Raw genomic sequence first — 12,009 nt, forward strand, 5'->3', positions numbered from 1 at the left:
AAATGCCTTACAAAATCCTAAATATATCCGTGCAGTTACCTTTATCAACCAAATGTGTAATCTCATCCAGGAGTGAAATCAGGTTTGTTTGACTAGACCTATTTTCCATAAAGCCATGTTTACTGGCATTAATTATATTCCTGTCTTTTTAATTGAATTTCATATCATCTTTTCTGTTGTTTTGCCTGAGATTGATATAAGGCTAAGCAGCCTATATTTACCTCATTCTGCTTGCCCTTTTTTAGCATGACATTAGTACTCTTCCACTCTTCTGGAATTTCCATGGTATACTAAGATTTATTAACATAAGTGAGTCGGACATCTCCTCAGCCAACTCTTTTAGGACTGTTGGGTACAAGTTATCCAGGCTTGCTGATTTTAAAATGTTTATGCCTAATGGATCTTGTTTAACATCCTCATTGGTTAGTAAATGACTGGAAAGTACTTAATGTACCTGTATCCGCACGAGGGATGATAATCCTGCTCCTTTCCAAATTCAGAAAAGAAATATTCATTGTACCCTGTATTTACTGAGTCGTCATTAACAATTTTATCATATTCATCCAGTAATGGAGCATACCATTGCTAGGATTCCATTTGTTCCTAATATACTTAAAAAAAACCCTCCTCCTTATTATGCTATCCCTGCCAGCCATGAATTGTTCCCTGATGTCTTTAGCTTCCCTTATCAATTTTCCATACTACAGCTTATTTATATTAATTGCTATCTCTTTCCTCTTTTTTCCTTGTGTTTTATATTGCATTTTAAATTTCTAGTTGTTGCCTTCACTTTGCCACTGAACCAGGATTCTTTTAACCAAAGTTATCCTCTTTCTTCACTGTGGAATTGTGACTTTTGGGCCATCTAATAAAATCTGCTTAAAGAACTCTAAACTTTTGTTCACGTTTTCTGTCTAAAAATTTCTTCACATTTCTAGCTTACTCTTCACACCCTGTGCTATATTGCTTGTCTGTCTGCCTGTATGCCTTAACTCCAGATTAGGGTGGTTTTTGTTTGGTATTTTTGGCCAATAGTGTAAATTCAAGATGGAAATTATTCTCTCTGTAAAATTAATGTAAACAGCAACTGCTGTGGCTATCTAATTGGGAGTCCAGGATGGAGGGATTTTCAGAAATGGGTGTGTCTTTGGCACAGGTGCTTGGCTAATTTGTTGTGATGTGTAGATGGAGTGTCCATTGTGCCTGGAGTTCAGGATGTGGCTGCAAATTTAGAATCCTGCTCACTTAGATGTTCAGTCTCTGAATTTCCTGATTTTACAGATTTCAGTCAATCCTTTTGTATTCCTCTAATATAGATTTTTGGGGGTGGTTTTCTTTTTGTTGTATTAGTGCTTTTTACATTATTGATCTGACACAAAACCCCACTGTATTCTGCTTGCAGCTGCCTTCCAATATATGCTTATATTTTGGTTATTATTAACTTATAATTCCCAGGAACTGTAATTCTAAAAGAAAATGCACAGATAGCAAGTCCTTTTTCTGCTTACCAAATACATTTTGTTCATGTAACAATTGGGGGTTATTTGGATATGCTTTTATCATACAGGGCATATGGCTGGACAGAAACTCATAAGAGAAGTCACTACATGGAATTATAGGTTCTGTTCCTTTCAGCAGAATGGCAGCAATGATGTATTTTATCAAATTCCTCTGTGCACCTCAGTCATTAACAATGACATTTTCATTATCATCCTCTCTCACATACGCACGCATGTATGCGTCCCTCCCAGCTGGTAGGCTCTGTGTCATAATCCTGAGAGGCTCCGTTACAGAGGTCTGATTGGTGGGTTTTGTTTATTCTGTGACCAGATTCTTCTAAAAGAAGGCAGGCCATAGCTGTCTGATGCTGATTGGCTGTCCCCCTCTGACTTCTCCCATTCCCATTTCCCTTTCAGAGCACACACCACAGAAAGCTCTGTGCTGAATCCTAACACAGCCCAATTTACATCCATTCATGAATCTGTGACGTCAGCAAGCTTCTGCGCTCCTTTTGCAGCGGGCTGCAGGATTGTGTGGGTGGAATTTCCTTTTATTTTTCTAAGCTTTTTTTTTTTAAACCTTCCATCTTTTTAACCAAGAAAATGGACAATCGTGTAGGAATTCTCCATCCTTGTGAGTATTTCACCAAATGCTTGTAGAGGGGTGTGTGTAATGCAAGTGTTACCGTCTCATCATTTATTTGAGAGGGGCAGATGGATGGTGCATTTGTGATGTGGAGAGACTGAAAAAATGATGCTGAGGGAGGGGCAGAGAGAAATCTGAAACCATAATTTAGCCAAGAGTGTGTCTGAAGTCGACAGCTGGTTTTCCTTTTGCTTGTCTGCATGGTAGATATGGACATTTTTCATTTACAATCTTGTACGTTATCCCTTAGTGCTTCCTGTGCCTGCCTTTTAAAGGGGGAGGGAATGAATGTCAGCGAGAGGTGACCATATGAAAAGACAGATATCTGGGTATTCAAAGAACAACAGAAGAATTACTGGAGGCAGAATAGGGAAAGCAAAGCTGGCTTTTTACCTGCTGGGCAAGTGTAATCTTTCCTCTAAGGTTTCAGAGTAGCAGCCGTGTTAGTCTGTATTCGCAAAAAGAAAAGGAGTACTTGTGGCACCTTAGAGACTAACAAATTTATTAGAGCATAAGCTTTCGTGAGCTACAGCTCACTTCATCGCTTTCCTCTAAGCTGGCTATTCAGCAGTTTTGCTGTCTTGTTATAGAAATGGATCATTTAAGACACTTTTTCAGAGGATGAGGTAAACTGTATAACATGATGAATATTTTGTCTCTAATTTTGTCCTTTTAAATAGAAGCTTTTAGCTATTTGTTTCTTGTTCTGGACACACTTATGGCCAGATTCTTTCATTCTTAAATTGCATAGAGCTTCATTTGGGAGTAGTCCCGTTGCAGTCAGTGGTGCGAATCACTGAGGGCTAAACTGTGATACTCTTGCTCATGTTGAATAGTGCTTCGTATTATGAATAATCCCACTGAAGTCAATAGGACTTCATTTGTGGTAAGGAACTACTCATTGTGAGTAAGGAAATCAACAGTCTGGCTTGTAATTTTTAAATCAGTGGGTAAGATGAATACCTGAATTTTTAATTTGAAGAAGGCAGTGTCAGAGCCATACCTTTTGGACAAGCTAACATTAGTTGTGATTGGTCCTTATGCTGTCAGGGGAAAGCTGAAGGGAAGTGTTCTATTATTTTCCTGAAATGACAGATCAAAATGAGAACATCTGACTGTGTGGTGAACATAAAATGAGTAAAATAAGTAAGAGCATTGTCAGCTACATTTTGTAAACACATTCTCTCTATACTCACTACAGTCACTCCGCCTGGGATGTCTTACACTATTGACAGTCAGGTTACAGTTGTTGAAAAGTTAGGGAATTAAACTAATCTTTGTTTTGATGGTAGCTTTGTTGATAATCTAGGAAACTTTCAAAGAGAGCCACGAGATCCTTTTGGGTCTGTATGTATCTGTCTTTTCAAAATATCAGTGGACAATACAGCCCAATTTGAGAGTTGGTAGACTTTTTTAGTTCTTGACTGCTTGGACTTAATTGGGGGGGGGGGCAAGGTTGTTCATCTCACTTCTGATGGTTCATTTTATATTCCATGTTGGACTTCATAGGTTAGATCAGATAAGAGGCCTGATCTGGGATAATCTTTGGTTTAGATTTCCCTTTGTCCCATACTGGCCTAGTATACTTCAACTCGTCACTGTTCTGATTAATTTTCAATTTAAGTACTAGAATTATTAAATTATTATTTATAGCATCAAATGGGTGTGAGACACTTAAAATTTAGGCAACCACACCTACATCTGAAAATTGTTTTCAGAATTTGCGTTTTTCTGTCTTTTCTCTCAAACTCATGTGTCTTACTTTTCTATTTTTGCTCTCTATTTAAATGAGTTGGCAAGTCCTATGGTCCTATGTTTTTGTCTCCAGTGGCCTGGAAAATTCAGGAATCATTTATTTGTAAACACTATATAGCTAAAGCGTATTTCATTGGTTAATCCATACAATTTAAAGTGTGGTTCTATTCTAGAGAGTAACAATGTGAAAATGGATTGTGGCATTCCATGTTTGCATCTCAGTGATTTCCATAGCAAATGTGCTAAGTTCACAGTGATCAGAGCTCAAGGGTTTGTTCCCTTTGGTGAGAGCTCACAAGTTCTGGGGGTATTCACTTCTTAGGCTTATGGAATGCTTTAAAATGGTGGACTCTTACAATGTAAAAAACTCTTGAAGTACAAACTCTGTATAAGTGAAAAGATGGGTTTATTGTCAGTCAGACAAACTCCTCTTGGAAATGTAAAGTCAAGCTGGGTTCTTTCCATTTCTCACATTGTTTCCGGTAATAAAGATCATGTAGAACGTGTTAAATGCTTGGGTCTACACTGCAGCTGGGAGCATGCGTCCCAGTGTAGGTAGACAAACACATGCTAGCTCTGCTTAGGCTACTGTGTTAAAAATAGTAGTGTGGCCTAGGCAGCGGCTCTGGCTAGCTATCCGAGTACAAACTTGCCCAAACCCCTAGGCATGCACCTCCAGTGGCTAGCTCAACCTGCTGCCTGTACAGCTGAGGCCACGCTGCTATTTTTAGCATGCTAGCTTAAGCAGAGCTAGCGCGTCTGTCTACCCAGGCTGAGAGGCACACTTCCAGGCACTGTAGACAAAGCCTTAGTGACATTTGTGCTCTTGATTGCTGTCATTGGGTTTTCACAGTTGTAACTAACTGGAACTTTGTAAAGAATTCTCTACATGGCTATGCAGAGCCGAACAGGAGTAGATATTTTTTCGCCATTATAATAAGGAGATGTGACACACAGAGCAGGTCTGTTGTGGAAAAAGGTGCCACTTCTATCCTCTTCAGAGTGGAATTTCACTTTAAATCAAAATACCAAATTTTGGGAGGGGCTATTTGTAAAAATGTAGTGGCTTAAAAGTGAGCTCTTCAATTTTAATGGTCAAGACATGTCTCTGCTATATCTTGATATCACCATCTCCAGTAAAACTATAACTTGTTTGAATTGTCGAATCTGATCCTTTTACTCTCTTGTCAACAGCTGCCAGCTTGGTGTTGGAAGGTAAGCATAAGGTGAGCTTAGATGGGGGAGGGGGAAGGAGCAGGAGCTTGTGTAGTTGATTGGAGTGAGGATTCTTTCCTTATGTATGGAACGTGGCCCAAGTATAGTAATAATAATAATAAGCTCTTACATAGCCCTTTTCATCACAGCATGGGGTTGGCAGCAACAGCCAAAATGCAAATATTAGGGATGAGCCAAAGAGGAACTAATATTCTTAGAGGTTCGCGTCCAGGATGTTGTATGGTCTGGCTAATGCAGGAGATCAGGCTGGACGATTAGAAGGTCTCATTTCTGGCCTTACAATCTCTGAAACTTTCTCTTTCTCTGCTTTGCTTTGCGTTGGCTTGCACCCTATATGGTGGTGGCATGTCCTAGTGGACTAAGCGTAGGAGTGAAAACCAGCATGTCCCAATTTTTAATCCCATGTCTGTTACTGTCTCAGTATATTTATTAGAGCATAAGCTTTCGTGAGCTACAGCTCACTTCATCGGATGTCCCACCAAATGCATCCGATGAAGTGAGCTGTAGCTCACGAAAGCTTATGCTCTAATAAATTTGTTAGTCTCTAAGGTGCCACAAGTACTCCTTCTTTTTGCGAATACAGACTAACACGGCTGCTACTCTGAAACCTGTCTCAGTATAGGGTACTAAACAAGTCACTGTGTCCGTGTTCACATCAGGAAATTATTCTTTCCTTCCTTGCAGGTCTGTTGTGGTGATTAAAATGTAAAATGCTCGTAAGCGCTGAGTATTATTATGGTAAATTACATCCAGATGGAATCCTTAAGTGTTCCCTTCTGTTGGGTGCTGCTGTTTTCTCTGTGTACCCATATACCCCCTCCTGTAACCAGATCCCATGGGATTACACACAATCCAGTAATAGCCATTTGCATTTGTATAGCTGTTTAATAGTTGTAATACTTAGCACTTATATAGCTTTTAAATGCCCAGTGCATCATTACTTAATGTCTGCCCCAGAACTGAAGTTAGGCATGCGAGTGAATTCATCTGAAAATAGTCCCAGTTCAAAGGCTAGCAAGAGCCACTGAGACAATGACCTTTACCCCATCCCACCTTGTGCTGAAGCTCAAGCCCTTCATTTACACAATTCCAGCATAGGCTGTCCAGCACATTACGCCTCTGACATGCAGAGATCTGCTGGATAGCAGGCTAATTAGGAGAAACACAGGGTATAGACTGGATACTGAATGAGCAATAATTTGGCGCACAGCTTGTCTTCCACATTAATACCAGTATCTGCACATCACTTGCTCTTTGGTCACTCCAACTGATTCTACAATTCATTTTCTGTGGTGTGGCAGAAGGTGATTTTTGTTGCATTAGGCCATGTCTACACTACCATTTATGTCAGCAAAACATATTTCTCTTAGGGGTGTGAAAAACACACCCCTGAGTGACATAAATTTTGCTGGCATAAGTGGTAGTGTGTATGACGCTATGTCTTCAGGAGAGCTTCTCCCGCCAACATAGCTACCGCTGCTCTTTGGGGGTGGTTTAATTATGTCAACAGGAGAGCTCTTTCCCATTGGCATAGAGGAGCTACATGAGAGATCTTACAGCGGTGCAGCTGCATTGGTACAGCAGTGCCACTGTAAGGTCTGTAGTGTAGACATAGCCTAAGTTATGAGAGGAAAACATTTCATTAATGTGAGACACCATCACCCGAGCTCCAAGAGGCTCTTCTGTTTCTACTCCAGAACCCTTTATAGTTTACTACTGTCTCAAAGTGAGGGCTATCACAAGGGAATACAAATTCCTAAAAAATAAATTAAAAAAAAAATAAAGTTTCAACTGGCACTGCCTGAGTTCATACTGGAGAGGGAGAAGCGGGGTATAAATAGATATTATACAATGGCGTGTATAAAAGCTGCATATGTAAGTGGGGTCTGAATGAGCTCTCCGCTGACATCCAGTGATGTGGGTAAAGGGAAAGACTTCAGCAGCAGACCATATTTGTGTAGACATGCCTTCTCTGCCTAGGTGCGCAGCAGGTGGAGTTGCATTGCCGAAATGATCCATTTTGGCTGGTTTTGGGTTACAAATCACTAATATTTGAATGCAGGAGTAATGAAATGTTGTTATCCTTATTGTAGGAGTAAAGAGCAGCCGACATAGCTTCCCTCTCCCTCTACTGCACCCTATGCGCAGTTGGCTGTCCTTGGTTAGCGAAGACCCAGAGTTCAGAGGTGTATTCACAGTGTTTAGCTTCCAACCGGGGGTGGAAAGAAATGCCTCTGCTGCCACCTCTGCAACTGGCTCACAGCCACTGCTGCCCCTCCCCGATATCAAGTTCTGAGATTCCGCCACCTGACACAGCTCTGAGTGATTTCAGCAGGTCATGGGGAACCTCACTGACAGTGCAGTTTCTGTGTTGGCTTTCACTGCAACACTGTCTGTACACAAGTGTAAGCTTAGCCCCTAGACCTGCTCAGCGGTGATGTCAGCTCCAGGAATTACCAAACAGAAACAAGGGCTCTCAACTGAATCTAATCAGCTCTCTCTTTAAATGCTGGAGAGGGGCAAGTCAACCAGAGTGTGCGTGTTTGTGCAAACAGTCTGCTCCTGAAGTCTTCTCCTCTCCCCTCTCCTCCCCCCGGCTCATCACTAGATGTCAGAGGAGAGCGCGTTTGGACCCTGCTTATGCATAGATTGACTTAGTATTCCACAAGAGAAAATATATACTTAATGCATGAGCTGTGAGAAAGTAGAGATGAGTTTCTGGCCCTTTCTGGTTCTCTGGATGTTTGTTTATAATAAATGCACCTCTTATAGTGCTCTTTATTGACAGATCTCAAAGCAAGTTACATATGAGAGAGGTGTATTTATCCTCATTTCATTGCCATACAGAAATTGTAGTGAAATCATTTGATCAAGGTCTCACAGCAGTTCAGTGGCTGAACCAGGAGTTTAAAAACCAGGTCTCCTGATTCCCAATGCAGGCCTCTGACAGGAACCTGAAAAAGATGTTTTTGTTTTAAGTCCCTGCTGTCATTAACTTATGCCTCTTAATGAATCAATGATGAATTATTGCAAGATCAGTAAAACACCCTGGCCAGATTTTCAAGAGAGACTCTACATTGGGATCTACAGTTTTGAGTGTCACTAATTTGCACCTGTAAAAACCCACATTTGCATACACCCAAAAAGCAGACATGTAACTACTCAAATTTGCATACGCAGCTGCCATGTATACCTGTGGCCTGATCTTCCTGGAGATTCACCTGTGCTGCTCCCACTAAACTCAGTGAAAGTTATGTGCACACCAGGACGACTGGGTCCCTGTGAACTGGGCTTTTTCCCCTGAACTAATAGTTGGAGGCCTCTTTAAAAGTTTGGTTATTAGACAGCATTTCTATTGTCTCATCTCTCTTTTTCCCCAGTGAAACTATAGAGTAAATATATACTCCCAAAGAGTTGCTCTTGTATCATGTATGTATTAAAGTTCAAAAGCAAGAAAGGGTGTGTTGGGGACGAGGGAATCCATGTACCGTTCTGTCTTTCAAAGCATGTAGAAAATAACTGTGCACCCAAAGGGACATGGCAGGCTTGTGACTTACTAGACTTCTCTTCTATGGAAATTAAAATATAAAATCATATCAATGGGTCAAAAGAGATCAAACTGAATTCAGATTCTTTGATTCATTCATTGGGGTTCCTGAAAATAATAGCATTTTATAGTGCTGTCCATCGTCAAAGCCCTGACGGACATGAATTAATCCTTACAATACCCCTGTGAGGAAGATAGTGTTCATCACAGTTATTACAGGCAGGGAAACTGCTAAAAAGTATATCCCATTGGCTAGTGCTGGAGTCTCATTACATGATCACACGTCTTAATGCAACAGCACCACCACGGACAGTTAATGTTGATGTAGTAGTGTCTGTGAATGTTTTCTGGCTTTTGTGGTTGTAAACTATTTCCATTTAAACAATGCAATAACTTTTTTGCATTCAGTACTCCTTGATCTTAAATCAGGCTTTGAGGGGAAAAGGGCAGATTTCTGTAGGGTGGAAGAGAAAGGGGGAAAGTAGTAGAGCCAGCAGCATATCCAAGTCCATGCTAGGGAGTTAAAGGGTTTTTCATAATATGGAGACAACTGAGGAAAAAATGAGTAGAAAAGGGAGAGAAAGAGACTAATGGTCAGTCCTAAATTTTGGTCCAACCCAGCTTCCAAAAGCAGCAAGTGGTATGAAACAGGAACAAACATTCTTCTGTCATCAGAGATGACCCCTTCCCCCAAAGAGATATTTTAGAAGATGATATTTCTGTTGGTTGTATTTTAGGACCATAGTGAGTGTAAAAATCATTATGCAACATCATTTGTTTTCTATAGCATTGAGTTATGCAGTTCTAGGGCAATGGGAATGCAAAGTCCTGGTGGGGGAAAAAAAAAGTACAATTTTAATAGATTCAAAAATACCCAGAAAGTGACAGGGGAAGCATAAATATGTGTAGTGTGGTGTGGTTCTACTTTGTATTTCACAAACTGCTCCCTGTAAAAGATGCTTGCATTAGCAGGTGATTTAGGAAGAGTCCCATTAAATACAGTGGGAGCTGTATCAGGCCCACTCAGTTCCCAGGAACTGGAAGCAAACCTTCTGGTTCAAATGCCACTGCTTGGCATTTAACCCTTCACTTCCACTTGGACTGCTCAACTGGAAACACAGTTGGCTCTCACACATAAGGGGTAAGGTCATCCCAGCACTAACAAGAAGTCCTCGATCAAGTGTGCTGCTAGCTGGTCAGAGGAACAGCCGGATTCTGGTTAACCTCTGGTTTGAGGCAAGCAAGAGGTTCAACCTTAGCAAGAGCACAAGAAATTATTATGTCTGCAAAGCTACATTTGAGTGGCTCATGGCTTTGGGAATCAATTCGACCAGCTATCAATGGGGAGAGTGAATCAATCAGCTCAAGACAGACTGCCACAAAGTCAAGGATGCTAACAGCACCTCTGGAAACTCCCCATCTTCCTGCCATTTTTACAAGGAATTCAACTGCCTCCTGGGAACTTCTGCAAGCACTGGGCCCACTGTGTGCACAACAATCTGCTGAACAGGGATGTGACTCTTATAACCCCCCAGTCAGAGGCACTGAGGGATGATGGGCAAGAAGTGGCCCAGGTGCTGAGGTGAGTGCAGCACACCCTGGGTCTGTATTCAGAGGAGCAGAGTGGTCCTGGTGGACAGCCTGCAGTGGAACCAGCAGAAGAGGCTGGTAAGTTTCTGATGCCATTTTTGTTGTTAACATATGGATTGGAGGGATTTCTGGCTTATAGCCATATTGAGTTATTAATACAAGCCGGGTTTATAATGTGCTTCTGTTCAGGGTGGAACCCACACCATTTCTGTAGTGCCCTCCTCCCTCCCCAGCCACCACATGCGATTCAGAATGGACACTGGGAGCTGAGAAAACACAGTTAAGGTGTTATGATATTTTTACTAGTTATTCACTGATTGATAGAAATGTGGCTTGGGGCACTACAATGAGGAGCCTCACATACACCTGCCTGCTAATACTGCGACACCTTATAAATCGGCTGAACCTGCACTTTTTCAGACTGCTGGTTAACTGAGTCAAAAAAAAAGTTGGCTATAATGAGACCAAATGAAACCGGAGTCTGTATTTGGTCCATAGCTAGCTAAATCCAAATTACAGGGCAGGGTGGGTGCATATCTGTGTTAGGAGTCCCCATGGCTGGCAGTCAGTCAGGTCTGTCCGTGAATGCAGGGTGCTTATAAGGAGGCCGTACTATACCTTTATGCTACATCAGCATCTTGTCGATTTTAGCATGGATTTTCACCCATTGCTGCCTGTTGAAGAAAGTGAATCTCTCATGGAGTTAGGAACTCTGGACCATTGCTTACCTTCTGGAGCAGGGCATACTTATTAGGGCCACCTCTGTAGTTCATAAGTCCCCTCCATTTGGATTCCTGCTAGTCAGTCACCAGATGCTTTTAAAATCTCCTTAGCCCATGAATGGCTGTCCTCCACTGGCCTGGAACAGAAGTTCATACTTCCACCCAGGGACCTCTAGAATATCAATGTCCTCCAGAGCTTGCCCTGCCTGAAAGGGTTGTAAAATCCATAGCTAGTGACAACATCCTCTTCCCCTGGGAAAAGTAGTGAGGATTTATAAATCTTTGTATGTTTATCTTACCCTTATGTGTGATGGCTTTTGGTGCTGCTCTATGTGGAGTAACCGCTATTTTGTATGAATAAAATAAAGCCCATTGATTAAAATGTGTAGTCTTTTGACCTTGAAGTAAAGCAGCTCCCTTGAAAGAGTAGAAATTTTTTTTTTATCATGGACAGATGGTAATGTGTTCTTCCATTTTCCTTTCAAGTCCATTTAACCTCTGTAGGGCAAGTGCATGGCCCCAGGAGTTTGGGGGAGTAGATGCCTCCAACTACATGCAGGGAGAAAGAGTTCAAGAATCATAGATTCATAGATACTAAGGTCAGAAGGGACCATTCTGATCATCTAGTTTGACCTCCTGCACAGCACAGGCCACAGAATCTCACCCACCCACTCCACATCAAGATGTGTTGATGGGAGAGATTCTCGATAAAACCGGTCAGCAGACTTTAAAAGAAGGACCAGATTGAGTACCAGAAAGATAAGGATGCAAGAAAGGTGGAAAGAGAGAGAGGATGCATAGCACAAGGAGCGATTGGTGGCACAGTTCTTGGAGCATTACCTCAGGTTGAGGAAGGAAGGGAGACCGCAGCAGAAGGAGCTGTTTGAGCATTTACTTATGCTTGTGGCCACCAGAGTGTAGGTTGCAGCATCCGCTCCACTCCCACATTCACTTCCTGCTCCATCCCTATGTCCTGAGTTCCCTTCACATTATCATGTCTTGCAGACTATACAG

At 41.7% G+C, this 12,009-nt stretch overlaps 1 protein-coding gene across 5 annotated transcripts in view; it reads left to right on the forward strand.

Moving 5' to 3' along the window:
* Window positions 1-12,009, forward strand: part of MAP3K13 (mitogen-activated protein kinase kinase kinase 13) — a 140,188-nt gene that overhangs the window by 68,167 nt on the left and 60,012 nt on the right. The window contains exon 1 of one of the 5 annotated variants that reach the window (XM_038416464.2): window positions 1,700-2,133. The exons of the other annotated variants lie outside the window; for them this stretch is intronic. The gene's annotated coding sequence lies outside the window, so the exon portion shown is untranslated. Of the gene's footprint in view, window positions 1-1,699; window positions 2,134-12,009 lie in introns of those variants that run through there. 5 annotated transcript variants of the gene reach the window in all.

This window comes from Dermochelys coriacea, chromosome 9 (assembly GCF_009764565.3).
Source record: "Dermochelys coriacea isolate rDerCor1 chromosome 9, rDerCor1.pri.v4, whole genome shotgun sequence".
NCBI classification, from domain to species: Eukaryota; Metazoa; Chordata; order Testudines; family Dermochelyidae; genus Dermochelys; species Dermochelys coriacea.